This window comes from Pyxicephalus adspersus, chromosome Z, assembly GCF_032062135.1.
Source record: "Pyxicephalus adspersus chromosome Z, UCB_Pads_2.0, whole genome shotgun sequence".
NCBI lineage: Eukaryota > Metazoa > Chordata > Amphibia > Anura > Pyxicephalidae > Pyxicephalus > Pyxicephalus adspersus.
The window spans coordinates 48,414,837-48,435,514 of NC_092871.1; the positions used below are offsets into that span (position 1 = coordinate 48,414,837).

Sequence of the window (20,678 nt, forward strand, 5' to 3'; positions counted from 1 at the left end):
GCACCCATAATGTCACATGACCAGACCAAAGACCGCCTGGAGTTGGGGGGGGGGGGGGGGGGGGGGCAACATGCAGTCAAAAGTAGCTTTCCATGCAGGTGAAATAGACGGAGGTCCATAGAAGACAACAGCGACGCATGATCTCAGAATCATTACCATGGTGAATTAAAACCCCTTCACAACAGCCAACCAAGTGAATAACACTTTCCAGGCGTATCGATATCCAAGTCTACCATAAAGAGAAGACTGCATGAAAGTAAATAGAGGGTGCACTTCAAGGTGCAAGCCACTCATAAGCCTCAATAATAGAAAGGCTAGATTGGACTTTGCTCAAGAACATCTAAAAAAGCCAGCACAGTTCTGGAAACATTCTTCGGACAAATTTAACCAAGATCAACCTTTACCAGAATGATGGCAAGAAAAAAGTATGGAGAAGGAATGAAACAGCTCATGATCCAAAGCATACCACATCATCTGTAAAACATGGCAGAGGCAGTGTGATGGCTTGTGCGCGCATGGCTGCCATGGCACTGGGACACTAGTGTTTATCCATGTAGTGACACAGGACAGAAGCAGCCAAATGAATTCTAAGGTGTTCAGAGACATACTGTCTGCTCAAATCCAGCTAAATGCAGTCACAATCATTGGGAGGCGTTTCATAATACAGATGGACAATGACCCAAAACATACAGCCAAAGCAACCCAGGAGTTTATTAAAGCAAAGAAGTGGAATATTCTATAATAGCCAAGTCAGTCACCTTATCTGAACCCAATTGAGCATGCATTTCACTTGTTGAAGACTAAACTTTGGACAGAAAGGCCCACAAACAAACAGCAACTGAAAGCTGCAGCAGTAATGGCCTGGCAGAGCATTAAAAAGGAGGAAACCCATCATCTGGTGATGTCCATGAGTTCACGACTACAGGCTGTCATTGCCTGCAAAGGGTTTTCAACCAAGTATAAGAAATGAATATTTCAGCTTTTTAATTTGTCCATTTACTTTGAAGCCCCTGAAATGAAGTGATTGTGTTAAAAATAAGCTTTAGTTCCTAACAGCTGTTTCTGCAGAACAGCACCAACAAAACATTAGTGGCCAAACTGTGTAATGCAGTCCCTATATTGAAAATGTGATCTGAAATTCATGCCGGCAAACTTAAGGGCCTGAATAATCGATGGCTGGGTTTTTGATTGTCAACCTTTACCACCGAATGTGACAAAACAAACATCACGGGGGGCGTGGCAGGCGAAGGGGGAATCGGCACATTAATCAGCGCTGCAGCGCCTTTTTTTCTTGCCAGGATGGGTCCCAAGTCTAAGGGAAGCCAGAAAGAACGATCCGGTGGCGAAATCCCGGCTTCCAGAGCCATTCCAGGATTGTTTCAGGCCAGCACCAAGGCCGCGATTGACCAGGCCGCAAAGCCGCGGCCTCAATTTACCGCGGGATCCGGATCGCGAGGGGACGCGAACCGGAGCCCTCCCGCGGGTACAGTACATAATACAGCTCCAGGCCTCCTAGACCAGGCTGCATCAGCAGAGCCTTCACCAGAGCAGGTACTTGTTTCCCCTGCCCCTGTTCAATTAAGCCCCAGTGCTTCTCCTTCCTCAGATGAGTGTTCCAGGCCTCTATTCACCCAGGAGGGGGATGATGATAATTGGGATTGGAAGGCCCACCTCAAAGCATTGCCTACCCGTTCTGATTTAGACCATAGTATTGGGAGGCTGGAAGCGAGTTGTAAAACAGAGTTCCATCATATTCAACAATCCCTACAACAAGTGTCTAATGCTACCACTGTACTCCAGAATACCTGTTCAGAACTTTCTTCTCGAATATCTTCGCACGATACTATCCTAGAGCGCCAAGCGGCGCAAATTAATACGCTCTATTTGATGCAGGATGATGTTGAGAACTGCAACAGGCGCAATAATATTCGCATCCGTGGGATTCCAGAGACAGTACCTAACTCTGAGTTACATAATGCTGCACATACCATTTTTGCCAATCTCTTGGCGATCCCCCCAGATGTGGACATTGACTTAGATAGAGTGCATAGAACCCTGGGCCCTCGGGGGAGAGACCCTCAGCGGCCTAGGGATGTGATTTGCCGTGTTCATTTTTACAGAACTAAAGAGGATATCATAAAAAAGGCGAGAGTTACTGAAGTCCTTGAATATGCTGGAGCCCGCATACAGCTGCTGCCGGATTTGTCCAAACATACCTTAGACATGCGGAGGGTGGTGAGGCCCATACTGGATATGCTCCGTGAACGGAACATCCCCTACCGTTGGGGATACCCTTTTCACCTAATTGCTCGAGCTGGCAGTAAAAATTATTTTTTCAGAGGTCCTGCAGACTTACCCCAATTCCGGAGAGATCTCCGGCTTCTTGACATACAACTTGCTGAGTGGCCTATGGTACCTGTATCCTTGCCTATTGGAGGCCCCACTCGTCTGGATCAACGTCATACCTCATCTTCTACTCCACCTGATCGTCCACGAAGTCCTGGACATGGGACTGTCTCTTCTCCGTCAGCATTGACCACCCAATCTTAAAGATTCTTCAGGATGCGATGGCTGTGTGGATGCCTGCCCTGCGATCCGATGTAATTTGACTCGGAGGCCCACTGAACAGTTCCCTTACTGTACAAGGTCATCTATATTCCTGGACATATCATTGTTATGTTGCCTACTATCCGATTGTCCACCTTAATGAGGCCTACTGCTCGATTTCTCTTGGGTAATGTATGGAACTGCCCTATTAAGTAGAGTTTAGTTATGTCATATGTTATGTAAATTGGCAGATACCCATATATTTAGAGTGTTTTGCACATAAGATGCTTCTTGGGACCGGATTATTAGTCACAAGGTCTTGCCGATGTCATCTGTTTTGGTTCACATAAGGATATGATTGGGTCCCGGGGGAGTGTCCACGGGCATCACTCATAGAAAGATGTGTTTATTTTTTCTTCTTGATCCCTTTATTGTATTGTTTTGATTGGTGTATTGCTTTTAGTTGTTACAAATATACCTAGGTCCCTGAAGAGCTGTTATATTCCTGGCCTCCCCCATATATAGATTTATTCCACGGTTCCAGCTGGCTTATTATAATACTGGCTCTTCCCCCGAATGGATCTGTTTATAAAGATAGTAATTTTCTCCTCCCCCATTACTCGGTTACATTACCCCGCATAGGAGTACCGCCGGTAAAGGCGGCGAATAAGGAAGTTCCTTATATTTTTTTATTTTCCCACAGACGACTGGGAACTAGCCCCCCCCCAGCCGTCAGTTGACTCTACCCCTAACTTTCCCTATCCCTTCCCGACTGGTCTTGTTCCTGAATTTCTGGACTCCTTTTCCTCATAGGAGTTATTTGATATATTCCTCATTTCACAAAACTAAATATGCATCCTAATCAGCCGAACAACTCTCGAGGTCTGAAAATACGCTCCCTTAATGCCAAGGGACTTAATAGCCCTAATAAGAGATCACAACTCTTATATAGCCAACATAAAGCTAAAGTACATATTCTAATGCTCCAAGAAACACACTTTTGCTCCCAAAAGATCCCTTCGTTACACAACCGCTACTATACCAATTGGATTCATAGCTCCAATCCTGACGGTAAAACTAAAGGGTTTTCTTTAGCCTTCCACAAGACTATCCCAATTCAGGTACTGGACACCAGCGTGGATCCGCAGGGGAGATATGTTATTGCTAAGATCTCCTTATGGGAGAAAAAGTACACAGTGGCTTCATTCTATTCTCCAAATCAACAACCAACCACAGCGGCTGTCCAGTTCCTGAATAAAATTGTTGCTTTTGCGGAGGGCACTATGATAATTGGAGGAGATTTTAATTTCCCCCTTGATCCTAGAGTGGACACGTCCACAGGTCATTCTTCTGTTTCCTATTCTAAATTGAATGGATTTAAAGCTAAACTACATGATAAACTACATGATTTTCAAATGATAGATGCATCAGACAAAGATTATACGTTCTATTCCAACCCCCACTGCTCGTATTCCCGAATTGATTATATTTTTATCAGCCATAAAATTTTGGATTGGAAGCCGGAGGCAAGCATTGACAGCTGTCCATGGTCTGATCATGCTTCAGTATCTTTGACCATTCAAATCCCTATGATAGGTTCACAAGAGTGGTCATGGAAATGTAATGATTCACTGTTTAGGGATTCTGTGTGTGAGCGAGCTGTTATAGATACTATAAAAAATTTTCTAAAGGATCATGACGCTGACGAGACTCCACTGCCCTTTCAATGGGAAGCCTTTAAAGCAGTTCTTCGTGGGGTCTTGATTCAACAGGGGTCCAGACTTAAGAAAATTAGATCTCAGGAAATCGCTCGCACGCTTGACGATATCAGGCAATTAGAAAGATCCTCGGATGTATTTTCTGACCTCACATCTGCAAGAAGGCGACTATTGGAACTGTATGATTTTGCGCACCAAAAATATAGAGATAAATATCGTAAATCTTTTTACCAATACGGTGAAAAATGTGGCCGGTTATTGGCTAGGGGGCTTCACCCGAGGTCGGCTGCCATATATGTCCCTCATATTGGAAACAACAAGGGTAACCTTACGGCCTTCCCTCAGGAAATCTTATCAGAGTTTAGACAATATTATGCTGGTCTGTATAATATTCAGGCTGTACCGCACACCCCTTCTTCTCTCATTGATTATATAGAATCCACTGCATTGCCGGGATTGGATCCTGAAGTATCCGCAAGCTTGGAATCTGCTTTTACAGTGGAGGAGGTATGTGCGGTAATCAAAAACACTCCGGCCGGTAAGAGTCCTGGCCCAGATGGGTATACACCCAAATTTTATAAGTTATTTGTAGAACTTCTAGCCCCGTTTATGACTAGGGTGTTTTCATCTATATCTGGGGACTCCTCTTTTCCTTCTCAAAGCCTGGAGGCACATATTGCTGTCATACCTAAGCCCGGTAAAGACCATTTGATTTGTTCAAATTACAGACCAATTTCCCTAATTAACGTGGACGCAAAACTTTTTTTCTAAATTGATAGCTAATCGATTATCCCGACACCTACCGACCCTGATCCATACAGACCAAGTAGGCTTCATTAATGGTAGAGAAGCCAGAGATAATACACTGAAGACTATATTTATTACTCACGCTGCTAAAATAGCCAAAACCCCTATGTGTCTGCTCTCAGTGGATGCTGAAAAAGCGTTTGACAGGGTAAATTGGGCTTTTATGTACCAATCATTACGTCAGATTGGTTTGGGCCCACTGATGATAGCTAGGATAGCCGTCTTATACTCATCCCCTACGGCTCGTGTGCGGGTCAATGGAGGCCTGTCTGCTCCATTCTCTATTGTTAATGGTACTAGACAAGGCTGTCCATTATCTCCGTTATTATATGCTATAGTGATGGAACATCTTGCGGTGGCACGGAGGACGAACCCACAGGTGCAGGGGATTCAGATTGGGAAACATCACTATAAACTGTCTTTATTTGCAGATGACCTGTTACTGTATATGTGTCATCCCCGCAGAATACCATCCCTGCCATTTTGGAGGAATTTGAAAAATTTGGGGCTCTTAGTAATTTTAAAGTGAACTTTGATAAATCCGAAATTCTTAATATCTCCCTTCACTCTGCTCAGGTACAATACCTTAGAGACCATACCTCTTTTAGACATTGTAACGAGAAACTCAAATATCTAGGTATCTTTATACCAGACGATCCGACTAAATTATTTCGGTATAATTATGACCCACTGTTAAGTAAATTGAAGATGGAATTAAGTAAATATGATCTACTCCCCCTTTCATGGTTTGCCAGAATCAATACCCTCAAAATGGATATTTTGCCCAAAATGCTATATATCTTCCAAACGGTCCCGATTTACTTGCCCCTGGCCTTCCTCAGTAAGTTGCAGACGCTTTGTAGGAGGATTTTATGGAAAATGAGACGTCCAAGAATAGCATTTCGATATATTACCAGACCTAAACATTGTGGGGGAGCGGGGGTCCCTGATATTTGATCTTATTATAGGGCGGCCCTACTAACTCGGGTAGTTGATTGGTTTCATAATAGAGAAAGGAAAAGCTGGGTAGTTCTGGAAAATGTTCTATCCATGTTTCTCCATCCGTTACCCAGCATTACTTCTGATCTCCTACGAGAATGGGACAATCTCCTTAAGACGGATCACGTGTCTACTGTAGTAGGACCTATGACTCCCTTGTTTGACAATCCCTCATTTCCACCGGCAATGAATGCTAAAAAATTCCTCTCTTGGTCAGTTCAGGATAATAGACAGTTATGCAGTATACTCCAGAATGGAAGAATTCCACCATTCTCATCTTTTGACGCCAGGGTGCAGAGGCTCCCCTCAATGTGGATACGATACAATCAGCTGTCCTCTTTTGTTTCAACCTTTCTAGCTAAGTATCCCACACAGCGTAACCTCGCGGCTTTTGAATCTGTACTACACTCTCCTAATAGCCCGATTCATGTGATATCACAGATTTACAAGATCCTGATTAAACTCCATACTAACAACACCCCCACCTACACAAGGTACTGGGAAAAGGAACTGGGAGAGGTTATCTCTCCGTTGGACTGGGAAAAAGCGTTTATTTTAACTCATAAAATGTCTCTTCCCTGTAAGGCTCAAGAGACCAATTACAAAATTATCTCTAGATGGTATCTTTGCCCCTCAGATATCCACCGTATGTCTCTTTCCCTATCCGATAGGTGTTGGCTTTGTCTTACCCATCAAGGCACAATGTTACATATATGGTGGGATTGCTCCAGTATCCGTAAGTTGTGGTCTCAGATAGTGGATATCTATAACAATGTTTCTGGTTCAGATTTGAGGATTACCCCCCAGATAGCTTTGTTATCTATCCTTCCGGGGTCTATAAAGGCTAACAAGAGAGATGTATTGAGACATTTTCTTGCGGCTTCCAGGTCTATTATTCCCAGGAAATGGAAGCAGACCACGGCGCCATCCTTGAAAGATTGGTTTACAGAATTAGAAAAGATACAGCATCTGGAGAGGCTTGTAGCGGAGGACGACAATAAATGGGAACAATATAAATTGATATGGTCAACCTGGGATTGGTTCAAGGAATCCACCCAATTTAAAAGTTCTTTGGCATTAACCTAAGCTAGTCTAAGAGAGAGTATCAGTGTAGTTCAAATTATCTTGAGGTGATATGTCATACTCTGATAGTATAATTGTGCGCTAGGCCAGTCGGGCACTTTCCCCCTCCCCTCCCCTCCCCTCCCCTTCCCTCTTTTCTACCTTGTTGAACCCTTATCTCTTTCCTGGGCTGTCCATTTGATTATTCCCCTCCCCCTCATATTAAACTATTATTGCGCAAGTGCTTTTTTGATATACCCATCAGGTATATCCAGAGATGAGTATATTTGTTGATCCACTAAATGCATATGTTTGATTAGTTTCTCTATTTCAATTAATGCAGGGGTATTATTTTTTTTTATTTTTTTTTTTTTCTTTTCTTACTATTTTTCTTTTTTTTTTTTTTCTCTTACTCTTTCTTGACATGTATATTTTATTTTTGTATTCCCCTTTACCCCCGGTTTATATGTATTGGTGGATGTATAAGCACTTATTTGCACTGTTAGACAATTGTGAAATGTAAAATGTCACCTGTATTTTCATACTGTTTGTACTTGATGTGTCGGGAGATCCTCGGCCCTCCCCTTTTGTTCTGTTCATATATGTGATATTTTCTTTTCCTGTTATGTAATGACTTTTAAAAATTTTAATAAAACTGATTGAAACAAAAACAAACATCACGGGAGGAGTAATGAATGTAGCACACACAATTCTCATAGAGAACTTTAGGGAAACTAAAACTTAGAAGGAAAATGTTTTGGCCAACACTATATCTAACCTCTATTGTTCTTCAAAACCTATCCTGTTGTGTGGGAACCTTATACGGATTGACTTTACTTCTTTATCTTTTAGACTGTTCAGAGAGTTTACAATTTCATTCTTGCGCTGCACTTGCTGACCACTTCCTATTCAGTGTTTTGTATAGGGCGTTGTGAGTAATTTCCTGTTTTGGTCATCGTCAAACAGAGTTCTGTTCTTAGCCATGCATATATTGCTAGACCTGATTATGGCTACTGGAACAACAAATTCTTTGACAGTGTCAATTTTTAGTGTTGTATTGTTCTTTTTTTCCAGGAAACAGCACCTCTTAATTTTACTTGCTGGAGATCTAAACATGTAGCAGGTCATTGTGTTATTAATACATCATAGAACTTTGGTCTTTCCATGCTTTGATAATATATGTTGGCATTTGAAGCCTCCAGTGTGGTGGAAGCAACCCACACGGTTTATGTAGAAGAAAACGTGAATCTTGGGATGCAACAAGGTTGTGAGGGCAGTAGTGGCTGCATTATATGCCACAATGTTTTTTATCTTGGTAAAACATTCAAGCCTTAAATTAACTTGTTATTGTTTTAGTGCAGTGTATAGACACAAATGCATTCAGTTTTATAGCAAATGTAACATTATACGGTAGTAGGGAAATTTGTCACTGTTTTCTAAAAAATACGAATTTGTGAAGATTCACCTGCAGAGAATTCAGTTTATAAGTCTACTTGTAATACATTTTAAACTAGTGATACAGTCAAAAAATTTCTAAGTATGGTATCCCTACATAATTCAGGTAAAAGGGAGGCAATGGTAATCAATTGCATCCTATTGCATTGCAGCATGTAACATCTCAAGTACTGGTGGCTACATGAACATACATTTAGATGGAACTAAACAAACCTTGGGACATCCACTGATATTTATCTTTTGAGGAGGTAGGTAACACAAAATGCTTAAATATTGAATAGTGGGATCCAGTGGCACATACAGTTACATATTCCCACACCAATGGGGAATTTTAACCTGCCCCATCTCAATCTGCCATGACCCTATACCTCATCTACTGGCAACAGATCTCAGACCCATTCCCTCTAGAACAGCTCATCAGTGATGATCCCTCTCAGTGTAGACTCATTATTGTGGAAGTGCCCCATCTCCCCTTAATTGTTGACTTCCTTAAGTGGCTGATCCCCCTAAGTGATAGACCACAATCAGTTTTGCACCCGAAATGCAGACCTGACCTTAGTATAGAGCACTGTGAGTGACAGTGCTTTCCCCCCCAGTGCAGATCTCACTTCACATCCCACCTCAAAACTTCCAATCTGTGCAGATCTCACCAGTACAGACCCACTTATGCAGACTCCCAGTCACTACAGACACCCCTTCCCTGGCACAGATTTCATTTCCATACCACCCCCTTCCTCACATTGGCCCTGTGATGTGCTTCAGTGGCAGGGCAGGCAGATTGTCAGATGAGCATGGACAAACCCTTTATGCAGATCCACAGGTGGTATTACCTAAGTCTGGGGGAAAGCTAAAAAAAACCTCCTATCTAGCCCTACTTCTTTCAGTGGGTGTACATACAGGGTATGTTCTACCCACCTATAAATCTCTGGCAATCATGCCTTCCCTCAGATGGGCCATGTCACCATTGTAACTTTTGCAATCCTGTCTCTGATGCCAGTGAAGATGTCGTTCTGAATTCGTAGGGCTGTGTAAACAGCAGCACTGGCTAAACAGAATTTCAAATCTTTTAGCAGGTGAAACCAGGTGAACTTCATGTATTTCACTGTTGGAGTAGGTTCACTAAAAAGCAGCATTTTTGATTACCTTCATGACAGCTGGGGGCCACAGCATTGTATGTCATTTAAAGATTTTAGTTAACACAGGCACCAGGATTTTTTATTTTGTCACCTAAACCAGTATTTTTTTCCATTTGTTTCCTGGGTAAACAAGGATGACATTGCCATTCTAAAGAAAAAAGTAGATGAAGACATTGTCAGGAGAAACATTATGGCCTTTGAGAGAGGTAATAAATGCATAAACATATTATATTTACATATGACTTAGCATGTGTGCACTTCACATGATTTAAACGTATGTGATGCTAGGTCCAGTTTAATCTAATGGCTTAAAATAAGGTGTCACTTCAGTGAAACTGTAAGCATACAAAATACGAAATACTTCAAGAAAAAGGTTTGGGATTTTACAGACACCAAAAATATATTTCACTACTTAACCACCTGGGCGTTTCACTGATGTCTAGATTTCTGTACCAAAAGCGTTACACTGTTTTTCATGCCATTTTTTTTCAAATTGTAGACCTGTAACTTACAGAAATATGTCCGAACAAGGGTCTAGTAGATATCATAAATATAAAAATTGTTTGAAACACACAATCATGTAAAAAAAAAAAAATTTACTTTTAATAAAATTAAATAAAAAACACAAAAATCAGCTTAAACAAGAATACATAAATAAATTAAAAATACTGAAAATGCAATAATTCGGTATACTGTATAGTAATATATTTGGACTCAATACAGCTTTTTTGTATTGAGTTCAATACAAACTTATTTGAATTTCCTGCCCCGCCTCCCGCACCGACGCATGCAGCGACGTCACCGGGAAACCCCGGAGATCATCACTGCACACGCCGGGAGAAGAAGGAAGAGGACAGACGTGTCCGGAGGAGCTGCGGGGACCGGGTAAGTATTTTTTTAGAGATCGACGGTGGAGAACGACGCTGGAACAACAGAACAGAACAGATGATCACAGCGGGACCAGGTAAGTGATGGCATTTAGCCACCTGAGAAAAATTCGGGTTTAACACTGTTTGCAAGTGTTTTAACCCCGAACCAAGGACGGGTTTAACCGCCGGGTGGTTAAATCATAGAATATTAAAATATTCAAGTTTTATTTACAAAAAATAAAAAAAAATATACAGCAAAAATATATAATTCACATACATCTTTTTCTTTTTGAAGTATTTAAATATATTTTTTGGTGCCCATAAAATCCCAAATCTTTTTCTTGAAGTATAATAGTTTATGCCCAATATTTTTGTGCTGGGGTTGGACACAGTAAATAATAAAGAGAAAGGAAAGAGAAAGCATCTCTTTATGGCAAAATCACATATTTAAAAAATCCTAAAATACTTTATTCTAATCGCTAAAAATAAAAGGGTTACAAAAAAGACTACTTGCAAGAGGCTATAGCAGGAATCTCCTAAAAAAAGCAAATCAAAAAGCGAAAATACAAAATCGCAAAATGCTAATCATTCAAACTAAAACAGAAACAATGGAGACACAGGTCAGGCTGATCACAAAGATTAACAATCAATACAGTGGTCTCTAATATTCTCAAAAAACATTATCACATCCTAACGTCTGATCCTAAAACTTCCAAATTCCTACAACGATTCCCATTCATCACTTACAAAAAATCACCATTTTTAAAGGACAGCTTGGTATCCAGTCACTACACACTTAAATAGCACATTCTACCACAACTGTCACTTCCAGGGATTTACAAATGTGACAAGTGTTCTCAGTGCCCCTGGCTAAAAGAACAGCATGAATTCAAACTACCCAACAATAAAATACATAGAGTAAAGAAGTATATTATCTGTTCCACAAGAGGTGTGGTATATCTCATTACCTGTATATGTGAAAGATTTTACGTGGGCAAAATTAAGCGGGTACGAACACGTATACTAAATTAAAACAGGCAAAATGGTGACTCCCATAGGTTTTCAAGTTGGAACACAAAACAACTTCGATAACTCCGTGATTTCTTTCTCAGTTTTGGAAAATATCACCCCTAACCCCAGAGGTGGGGACTTAGATAAATTACTGTTACAAGAAGAAACAAAGTGGATCTCTATCCTTAAAGCCACTACACCACCAGGACTTATTGACCTACTGTTATTTAAACCATTTCTATGATTCATCAATATTCTCATTTTGAAACAAAATAATTTGGAATATATTAGCAATCCCTATGAGTAACAACTACAATATTATTATATCTTTGTTTACAACTAGGTGTTTGGATACAATTGTGCATATTATTGTATGTTACCACAATGTACTGTTACATATGATCATCTGTTACATCAAATAATGGATAATATTGAATTTTGGCTTTTATTTTTGTTGTATTATCAAACTCTTGATTGTGGCATTACTATAACCCCAAAATAGAACTAAGTTTAAAATACTATTATGATCATGAAATTCTATTACTACCACCTTGGTATTGTTGTTGTTAGTACTATGATGTAGGAATCTTTTTAGCATCATGTTTTACGTGTCTATCCTGTATAATTATCCAGCATAAAAATGATCCTGTTAAGGTTAACTTATTTTGTATATGACTATTAAGAATTTTTTTTTTTCGAATCTCGCATAGACGTGATCCACTAAGCAAAAACCCTGTGCATGAAAAAAAAATGATAGTGCTAAATCCCCACACAAAAAATGTGCACTGGGGTACTTTTGTGATCCCTCTTCTAAAGAGGAAGGTTCACCCAGATTCCCCAGACCCCCGGGGGCGCAAAGCTCCTGCCATGGGCTGAGTACTAAGACCATCCAGCCGATCTGGTTCCATTCTCTATGGGACAGCCTAAGCAATCTCAACAGATACTAGGCTGGGTGCTCTCCCGAAGAGAGACTCCAGTAAGGGAGAGTACATGACCATAGGGCCAAGGCACTCCCCAAGACTTCAGGGCTAGCCCATAAGGAAATAGCATCCTCCATCAAAAAGTGGCGCACAAGTACCACACCAGTGACAGTGACATAACAAAAAATATATATAAAAAATTAGTGCTCAGTGCATAACACACTGGGCAATTATGAATTAATATGAATAATAATAATTAGTTATTCATATTCAATCTCAGCATTTAATGATTCTAATAATCATACTCTATCAAAGTATCATTGGCACTTAATTTTGTACCCCCTCCAATATCAACCTTACGGACAAGGAGAGCACCTATCAGAGGGTACATTTGGAATTTAGATCTCCAATTTGGAGAGTTCAAATCTCCCCCTTTTCCCCCGTTTTCTCATCCCCCTAGGGATGATCAGGGCTTGCTTGTACAGAGCTTCTGCTCTGACACTTTAGCAAGTGAAGGTGGTATAGGAGAGGACAAAAGAAGCAATCAGCCTCCAAAGAGGCATGTTTTGAATACTTAATACTGCTGAACTAACTCCCTTATCAAGCATGGACGCAGGAGAGAAAAAATTCATACTGCGTGCAATTTTGCTAACAACTCCAAAGCTTTATTTACAAACGTGAGATGGGTGGAAGTAGCCCATCTCAGTTAAACTTCCAAAATCGGACTTGCGCATGCGCAGTACAATTCACTCAACTTCGGAATTAACCCATTTAAGAATGAGCTGAGGACAGCGTGAGTCTCTATTTGGACGGCTGCCACCAGCTCATCTTCTTACCAGATCTCCTGAACATCATCCAATAGTAAGTACTTGGCATACTTAAACCTTCATACTGACATCTGGATCAGGATTCTTAAATTTAGAAACATTTTCTTCTTTGTATAGGCTCACAATCTTGGGCACCCTTGTATTATTGGATTATCTTTAATCCGGCCATAATTTACTACACACCTAAAAGGTATGTTCTAATGTTGTCCTCATGTGTACAAACGACATATATTCTGGCAAACCCACACATATTATTGTAGCAATGTAGTAATTTCACTGCCTGTTTATACATTAATGTATTCTATAATTACTGCCATGTGTGTTTTGCCATGTTCCAAGATGGCTGCTGTGCCCTTGGCACTTTGGGGATGAGGTCATCAGTACTGACCTAGCCTGGGGCAGGGATTTATGGGTAAGCCCTGGGGAAGGACATGGTCTGGAGAGTGAGAGACTCAGATTCTGTTGCATGCGCAGAGAAAGTATAACTTCAGACTATAAATTATGGCACAATCCTCTCACTGAGACATACTGAAAGGACTTAAACATGTTTACACTGCTGCTGTTTGAAGATTGCAAAGTTTGATGTTAAACTGGATTTCATATGTTGTTACTATTCAATACAGAGACTCTTTCTGCTAATACAGTGTGGAATTATTGTCTATGAGTATACTATTCTCAACTGGGACTGCACTTGTTACTCACAAGACCCAACTGAGTGGAGGCACTGCGCTTATAAGAGATGTCATCCTGTTTCCACACATAAAGTAAAGGCTCTGCTCCTGTTCTTCCACACAGGTTGCGCCACAACACATCAGTAGCCTGCAGAGTGGGTCAGAATAGGGCTACATTATCATTGTTACTGATCATTTATAGGTTCTACTATTGGAAACAAGGACCAATTGACAGTTCTTCTATCTTTAGAAAACTCTAATACATCAGGTGCGCCATCTTGTGGACTTTATGTATATTACCAATAACCTAGCTTAAATCCTGATATTTCAGCCGTTTTTTTATTATATTTTCAGATACACCTGAAATTTATACCTTTAGTATCTGATTCCTTCTGTATCCAAACAAGTTATAAATTGCAATCATAAAACATAGTAAGTAACTCTGTTTTTACTTCATTAATCCACAATTAACTAAACATTAAGGTTTATTCCTAATGAATCTCTGTAACATTTTGTATTTTTTTAGATTATTCCTGTTACTGCAAATCCCTCCAAACCTTAATACAATTGGCTTAAAAAAAACACTTTTCAAAATAAATATTACCCAAGCAAGAATATTTTATTATACCCTTTATTTTTTTAACCTTTTTTAAATGTCCCTATCTAAACTATAATGTCCATTCACCATTTTTGTTATGAACAGAGCCCTCAAACAAGCATTTCCAAACTGATCACTCTCTGTTATCTCCTACCTTGGAATTTATAGAGAATATACCTTGTGTTTCTTCTCCAAGGTCAATATACCAAGTAGGGTAATATATGCAAATCCAATCTTTATTGATTAAAGATCACTTATTGGTATTTTTATGTATATATACTTACCACTGTAATTTCTAAGGTCTCAAAAAATCCCCTGAAGAAGCCCACAATGGTGAAACGCATTGGAAGAGACTGTAGCTACATCCCTTAAATTGACCCAGTATACCAGGCTCCAAACTTTTGAGAGATTCTAAACAATTACTGTCTCTATAAATTTGACCAATTTTATTTTAAAAAAGTAATCTTTGTACTGCCAAAAATGTTCTGTGTGTAAGATACTTACCCCACCAGCGATCCCGCGTGGTCCTCGCCCACAGCGACCCCAGGGATCGCTGGCAGCGTAGAGGAGACCGCTGCAGCAGGCAGCGCGGTTGGGACTGCCACAGCCTGTCTCCTCTTTCTGGCAGAGGAATCTGTCCCGGCCAAACTACTGTTCGGCCGAACGTCATCCTCAGCATTCCTGCAGACGTGCACAGTGCTGCACGTGCCCTCAGCATTCCTGCGGGCAGGGGTCCTGTTGTAAAAGGCGCATGCTACTCTGCACGTCTCTTGTACTCCCCAGGGTCGAGGCAGCGGACTGCCTCACCGTGGGGCAGGGCATGTAGAGTTTAAATACCCTGCGGCCAAATCGTCTGCACGTGATTATTAATTCAGTATGTTTCTTTCAATCCAATAGCGCCAGGTGGCACAATGTATTGGGCACTCTGCCTATTTCATGAGACCCTGTCATTAGCACCCGTTATAGCCTTTGTGTTCCAGTGTGCTTGGGTGCGTTGTATGTTTAACTTTTTTGACCTCTGTTGTCTTGTCTTCAGCTCAGATCTATTACCAGCAGCAACCCGGTCTGATTATTGACTTTGCATGAACTTTGCCTGCCCTGACTTCGGATTGTCCCTGACTACTCCTCCTGCCTCATCCTTTTGTACCTCACTTATCGGATCGATCTTTTTGTGTTTTTACCTCAGCCTGTACCTGGATTACGGAATAAAGTTTGTTGAAAGCATACCACAGAGTTGGTTGTGATTTGTGTGCCCAGGCGGATTACACTGTGTACTGTGTACTGTGTATGTATTTTAGCGATTAGAATAAAGGTTTTTAAAATTTTTGAAATATGTGATTTTGCCATAAAGAGCCACTTTCTCTTTACTTTCCCTATTAATTAGTAACTGGCTCGGCAACTACTTTCATTTTAAACGTTAACTCTTTATTGTAAAATTGTTGCAGTATATAATAATCCAACACATAAGCACTAAATCCTAAAACACACACAGTTGAAATACATATATAAGGATTGCTTTGATTTGCAAAGAATTTCTAGATCAGTCTTGTGATCCTGGCTCCCCGGTCACATTGCACTACTAATAGGATAACACTACTTGAGCCGTTCTCTATGTTTTTTACTTAGGGAACCTCTTTTTTAATTACTATATTGAGAGCACATTGCTGGCCAGTGAGAAAAATGCAAGCCTTATAGACAGACAGAAAGATTATTGGTGGCAGGACCTGAGAGTTACAAATTGCTCATTGCTCCAAGAACCCCTAGCAACCTCTACCTTCCTGTATCTTCCAACATATTAATGGATTAAGGTGATAATACTGAATACATCTTTATTAGCAGGCAGAAAGCAGAGGGCTGAGAAGAACCAACATAGTCTAACCAGAAAATGGTGAATATTTATTTTTTATTCCAAACTGCATTATTGGTTATACATCATGCATACATACATTTCTCCCTTTACTTGCAGATGACACCACATCCTACTCCATGTTCTGCCTGTCCTGTTTGTCTGTACTACAGTGCAGGATGTTTAAAAATGGACTCCTTTCCCAGACTGATACATTGAGGCTATGTTTATATGGGCTGTAAAGTTTACTGTTTTCGACCAGTAATAAACTACCCAAAAGCCTAAAAACATTTTTTTTCTGGCATTTGAAGGTGGTACAATAAATATCACCAGTATCACTTCCATAGATATCAACAGAAACTCAGCAAGCAGTTGCAATACAGCTGAAATTGTTCTTAAGGACAGTGGATGACCCACGATCAGGGGCGTCGAGAGAAAATCCGAGCTCCAGTACAAGGAATTGTGTGTGGGCTCTTATACAAAATTCTACACACATGTATGTGTGTATATTATTATTTATTTCTAACAATCGTAGAATACATTGATACATTTAGATAAGTACGTATAGGTATAAATGTAATAATAAAGTCTCCTAACCGTCAAGCCGTTTAAAGTCTGGAATCTCTCGATAACGTAGACAAAAAGTCGTACGATGTCAGTGGGTCCTTCATGGGTCCTCAATACAATTAGAGTATTTACAGGGAACTTTACCTGTGGAATTATTTTTTCCTTCGCTGTCCTTTAAAGTCCTTGTTGCGGTCCATGATGATTCAGCGTGGCTCACGTCCTATTTTCTTCTTCCTCCTGGGATTCGACAAGAAAGCAAGGAGGAGTAATCTGAGCAATAAGTTTGAAGCTAGCAATACGTGAGATCACTCATTGAAAGTCACTTTCACAAGTTTTTGTTCGTTGAATCTTGAATGCACCGTCCTATGTTACTCAAAAGTATTTCGTAATTGTCCCCGCCTTCTATTGCTTCGCGCTCACCCAACACCTCGTGATCTTGTACGCAAAAGTTCTTGCAATACAAAAAAAATTTAATGAATTAAATAAATGATCAAATTATAATAAAAATGATGGGCCCCCTTGAGCTTCATAGGCCCCAGAGTGATGTAACGGCTGCACCCCCCTCTCCTCAGGCCTGTCCATGATCTTTTGCAATATGTGGCAAGAGAACCACACTCCAACTGATTACTAACAGAATTGTCTAAAACCTGAAAATAATACATATACGATTTAGATCACTGTTGCTTTAAACATTGACAAACTGTTTATATTTCCAAATTCATTACACAAGTGGCATCAGACTTTGTGTTAGTGTCAGAGTGACTAATAACATAGCTTAACAAAACACTGGAAACACTGGATTAAGCAGCATGTATACAGGAACTAGTTCACAGAACTAGGGAGCTCGGCACTAGTAAGACTTGTTGCACGAACACAAAGTGCAGTGTGTGAGCCAGCTAAATAGCCAGGGCTGATCAAGGGGCTATCTTCTGATTGGCCAGCGGATTGGACAGAATTGATTAAGCTTAGAAACAGAGGCATGCCCAGTTTCAGAACTGCAAGCATGAGCAGGAGAGGGATGACTGGGCTTTAGTGAGGAAGAGGTAAGTGTGACAAATGTAGTATTATTTTCATAAACTTTTCTTTTTATTCATACATTTTTTAATAATACTTTTTTACAGAAATATAAGTTCTTCAAGAAGTTGTTTAAAAGACCCTAATGTATTTTGCTACATTTATGGAGAATATTCCCAGCAAATACAGAGAAGAATTTTGGTATTAAACTAGGGGACCAAGATAAGTGTTGGGCTCCCCATATGCTATGCAAAACTTGTGAAGAGTGTCTGCGTCAGTGGAAAAATGGAAAACTAAAAAGTTTGAAATTTGGTATACCTATGGTATGGCGAGAGCCCAAAAATCATAATGATTGTTATTTTTGTGCTGTGAATGTAAAAGGTTTCAATCGATACAAGAAAAACAAGTGGGAGTACCCTTATTTGGAATCAGCAAGATGACCTGTGCCGCATGGTGCTGATGTTCCCATACCAGTGTTCAGTACACTCCCTGATATTCCTGTATCCAACATGGAGGATATACAGGGTTTGGAGGGTAATCCAGGAGTTAGCAGTGGAAGTGAATATAAAGGAAGTCTTTCATCAAACCAGCAGTTCTCCCAAGAAGAGCTTAATGATTTAATACGTGACCTAAGTCTGTCAAAATGTGAGATTGAGAAAACAGCACATGTGTTTAATGTTTGTAATAAAATATAGAACTACTGTCGTTGTGCATTTTAGCCACAAGATGCCGCTGTTTCTGAGCACAGCTAAACAAGTGGCCAGTATTTGTATATTGATAGGGGGTGTGCTTGTTCTGGGAAAGACAGGAAGCAGGAAACAGGAAGGAGGAGAGCAGACATCTTGCAAGGACTGTGTGTGTGTAAAAGAGAATCCATTCGCATCCAAGGGTCAGCGTGTTCCTAGAGACTCAGAAGCTGTGGCTGAGTGAAGCTGACAACCATCCAAGGTAGATCCTGTCCAGAGGAAAGAGGATTGTTGTCCAGAAAGGCTGAGAGAAGCTGAGGAACCAAGAGCTGTCTGTCCTGCAGGACCTCATGTTTGCTGAAGAGACTTGTTGCTGTTTTTTTTTTCAGTTTAAAGACATTGATGGATCCAGAACAAGACCCGGGTCAGTAAAATCGTGCACGCACCGCATTATAGGATTGGCGCCTGAAATACCAGAGACTGAGATTATACCTGCAATAGTTAGTGAGTTAGGGTCTATGTATGTGGCAGGTCATAATAACCAATCTTGAAAAAGGACGCTGTGCTGACCTCTGGGGTGAATGTATTTAATGTGTTTTCTTTGGGTTATTGTTTGGAATTTTGTTTATTGTGATAGTATGCAGTAAAGTACTTCCTGTTTTATATAAATTGGTGTCAGTGGGCTGCTTTTCCTTGTTTGTGACTTCGCTGTATCCTAGAAAGCCCCCGGTACACGGCTTACAAAAACAAGCATCTGAACTTCCAGCATCCAGGCTAAAAGAAAAGAACTGTGTGAGACCGAAAGTTAAAATAAACGTTTATGGGACAAGAGAGCTGTTTGAAATCTGTTTTACTGCATAATGGCAAATGCTACGCATCAATTCCAATTGGTCGCTAAACAAAACTTAAGAATGTGAAAATATCAAAATGGTCTTACAAAAGCTTTCTTTTTGGTGAACTTCCTACTTGGACAGAAAAGTAGATACACAAAGTACCCATGTTTCATTTGCTTGTGGGATAGTAGAGCAAAGCAGGATCACTGGAAAAAAGTGATTGTTGGAAAAAATCATTCTCCCTCCACTACACATAAAGTTGGGATTAATTAGGTAATTTGTTGGAGCTCTGAACAAGGATGTGATTGTTTGAAATACATTTGTAGATTCTTCCCTGGATTGAGTACAGAAAAATAAAAGCAGCAATCTTTGATGGACCCCAGATTCGGAAACTGATAAATGATTCAAGTTTCACAAATTACATGACTGATACTGAAGCTTCTGCCTGGCACAGCTATGTCATGGTTGTAAAGAACTTATTGGGTAACCATAAAGCACAAAATTATGATGAACTGAATGAAAACTTGCTCCTAAACTTTAATAATTTGGATGCTACTATGAGCATAAATGTACACTATCTCCATAGCCATTTGCAAAAATTTCCAGAAAACCTTGGCGATTTCAGTGAGGAACAAGGGAAGAGGTTCCATCAAGATATAAAGGTGATAGAAGAAAGGTATCAGGGCAGACGGGATAGACACATTATGGCAGACTACTGCTGGAGCCTTCAAAGTGATTGTCCTGATCATCAGCATAAAAGGAAATCATACAAAAGTTTTTCAATGACTTCTTTGTGATTTGTTCTGTAAATATACTGAATATAGAATATTTTGACATTAGGTATTTCAAAAATGTATTTTTATATACGTTGGCATATCTAGTTTAATTTTGCTTAATTTTCATGTTTCATTAGTTTTCTAAAAGGTTATTTTTTAGGTAATTTTTTCAAAAACTAAAGCCAATCTAGCAAAACCAATACAATATTTGGAATCTGTGCATCAAAAATAACCTAAAATGACTTTATTCTGGCAAGAAAATATTTGTTGACCAGTGTAATATTTGTATGACATGGTTTCCCTCTAGTGGTGTTTTAAGTAAATGTTGTTATGCCA

At 40.1% G+C, this 20,678-nt stretch overlaps 1 long non-coding RNA gene across 1 annotated transcript; it reads left to right on the plus strand.

Annotated features, from left to right (window-relative positions):
* Positions 1-18,723: 18,723 nt before the first annotated feature.
* LOC140343413 (uncharacterized) lies at positions 18,724-19,402 on the plus strand. The gene is made up of 2 exons (XR_011923322.1): positions 18,724-18,995; positions 19,123-19,402. It is a non-coding gene; the product is annotated as an uncharacterized lncRNA (long non-coding RNA).
* Positions 19,403-20,678: the final 1,276 nt, after the last annotated feature.